This window comes from Passer domesticus, chromosome 4, assembly GCF_036417665.1.
Source record: "Passer domesticus isolate bPasDom1 chromosome 4, bPasDom1.hap1, whole genome shotgun sequence".
In the NCBI taxonomy this organism is placed as follows: Eukaryota; Metazoa; Chordata; class Aves; order Passeriformes; family Passeridae; genus Passer; species Passer domesticus.
The window spans coordinates 46,373,252-46,376,071 of record NC_087477.1 but is presented as its reverse complement, the minus strand read 5'-3'; the positions used below and the strand labels follow the sequence as shown (position 1 = coordinate 46,376,071).

Genomic DNA, 2,820 nt, shown 5'->3' with positions numbered 1-2,820 from the left:
GTGCACAAGGGTTGAGTTTACAGTTTGCCATTTCTTTTTACAGCACCACACAAAAGCAGACAGAAGTGTTACTTTTGAATAATTTTCTGATATCAGTTGACCTTTTAAAATTCTTTTTTCTGTTATTATTTTACTCATATATTCCAGTGAAGATGCACTTTGAATGAAACTCAAAAATTTGTCAGGTCTCTTGCATCCTTTTGAGAAGGTATTGACAGAAATAGCAGTCTGATTCATAACACAGAAGAAACACAGATTTCAAAGAGAGATAGAAATGATGTACAAAATGAACCACCATGTACAACTATCAAAATGCAATAGATTACATGTAAAGTAAGAGTCTGTATGTTGAGAAATTCATTTAGGAAATGGGTTATTGTGCCAGGATTTATTTATGTGTAATGGCTGTGATACCTCTTGCAGTGATTGTCTACATTCCTTTTAAGTTGCAAAGTCTATTTTGTGCTTACCTGAATGTCCACTGCCAGTAAAATTTGCATTTTCTTAAATGCACTGATACTCTTCCACTCTTCCTAATATAGGTTTCCAAGCATTAAAAAAAAACAAACCACAAAAAACCCCCAAAGGAATATTGTTCCTCTTATTTTTATGTCAATTTTACAACAATATTTCAATTAGGAATGGAAGCACCTCTCTGAAGTTCTGGATTTAAGCTCTGGAAATAGCACTTTTGTTTCTGAAATCATTATTCCAATGTCCAATATTTGTTTTTACTTGAATTAATAATTTCAAACCAGAAGGTAAATAAAAGTGAATAGTTAGAAATCCAGGTAAATATATACACTTCGTTATTAGCATAAGAGGATATACACTCAAGGAATGTGGTAAAAATTTGGTAGATGAGAAATATAAGTAATCATATGACATTTAGGTGTGATTATTTAATTTTAAAGTGCAATTTGTAACAATTGCATTAAATTAAATCAAATCACATTTGAAATTAATTTTTAAATTATAAAGTATTGTGAAGAAAAGCACATGAAACTAGCATTTTTGTTTCATTTTCATTCCTGTTGCAAAAAAGGGGAAAAAGACAATAGAAAGTGACAATGTTGCAATGAATTATTTCTGTATTCACAATAATAATTTTGCTGCTTTTTTATAAAGAAGTATTATATAATTTAATAGCTGTTCTTCCGTAACTGAGGGCTACCTGAGGACAGTGCTTGGCAGATCTGTTGAGCTGCTCGACAGCCATGTGTAGGGATCCACCTTTGCCTTCCCATGCATGCAGAACATCGGTATTGGTGAGAGACACAATTGCTCTCCCTGCTGCTGATAGTTTTGGGAACTCGGCTGAAAGATGCATTCCTTCAAGATGCTCCTGGGACTCTTCAAAACCCCAGAGTCCTCGGAGCTAAGGACAAAACGGTGGCTGGCACTGAGCAAGACACCGGCATTGCAAGGCAGCATTCCTGTGAAGCAGGCAGAAGGGGCACTTGAAGCACAGCTACTCCCTGACTTCTCTCAGGACTCAGATGGTTTTCCATGTGCTCTCTGCTCTTGCTGTGTGCTCTTCTGCAGGATTTAGCACGTTGCTTCTAGGTGGATCCTTTGGTGTGTCAGCTTGTTTGCCACCACTCAGGCCTCCCTTGCTTCCTGCAAGGAAACTCTGCTTTAGTGATAGAGACAGCGGGGCCCGTCTGTCCCTAAAGCAAGGCAGAACTACCTCTTACCTCCCAGGAAACAAATTCTGCGTACCTTTAATACCTGGATTCTGTCTGTTTATATACCTTCATTGGTGCCTCAGAAAACTGTTCTTCCTTAGCAAGTTCAAGTTTCAACTTCCTTTGGCCCTCCATTATCCCTAGGCCAGGGCAGAGGACACTGTGAGTTGTTACAGCTTTTGTGAGCATACACGTACTAAGCAGGGCTGTAGAAAAGCGTGGGACAGTCACTGCCCCGGAGTTGGGCTGACCCTCCCTTCCCACTGTGTCAGCCCCTGCTGCGGGATCCGCTTCAGCCCAGCTCAGCGCCACGGCAGAGTCGGCCGCGGCTCGATCCCTGCGAGAACTTGCCTGGGAGAGAGCTGACAGCTGAGCGCATTGCATCTGACGGCTCCTGCGCTTCAGGCGTGCCCTGGATCCCTGCCCACCTCAGCCTGAGCTTTAGGGAGCCTGAGGAAACAAAAGCAGGGCCTCAGGCCAAACACGAAGCGTTCAATAGCATCAGTGACATTTATCCTCTTCAGCAAGCTCTTCTTTGAGCTTAGATGCTTTATTCATCTATCCTCTGACAATTACCCCTCTGTTATGAAGGTTTCACCTCAGTTTACTTGAAAAATAAACCCAAATAATATATTCATTCCTACTAATGAGTAATGACTTGTTATATACCTTCGCTATTCATGCTTAATGACTTAACTGCAGCACATTTGCTAAGCTGTAGCTGGGGTGTTTTGTTGTTGGTTTTGGGTGTTTTTTTTTCTCCTTTCTTCCTGTCTCCTTTCACTGTAAGAAGGTTGAGGCTAACAAGCAAGTTATTACCAGTGCTCAGGTATGTGCCATGATTCAGAATGACAAATGATTGTTGCCATGGCGCACCCCCTAAGCAACAAGCTTTTCCATTCCCAGCTCCCCCATGCAAGGAACACGTGTGCACGCCTTCTTTTTTACCTGTCCTAGACAGCCCCGTCTGTGTGATGGTCACAATACGAGGGGGAAGGGAACTATGGGAGAACAGAGGACATCTAAATTACAATAACATAACTATACATTACTAGAGCTTTTATTATATTCACACAATAGTTATTGTTTAATTGCAAGAGCCAATCATCTCATTATCCATCTATAACAATAG

General features: G+C 40.7%; 1 long non-coding RNA gene across 1 annotated transcript; it reads right to left on the bottom strand.

Moving 5' to 3' along the window:
* Positions 1-1,057: 1,057 nt before the first annotated feature.
* On the bottom strand, positions 1,058-2,596 carry LOC135299136 (uncharacterized). Its single transcript, XR_010361182.1, has 3 exons — positions 2,358-2,596; positions 1,723-1,828; positions 1,058-1,620 (listed from the first exon to the last, which is right to left on the bottom strand). It is a non-coding gene; the product is annotated as an uncharacterized LOC135299136 (long non-coding RNA).
* Between the last annotated feature and the right edge of the window lie 224 nt (positions 2,597-2,820).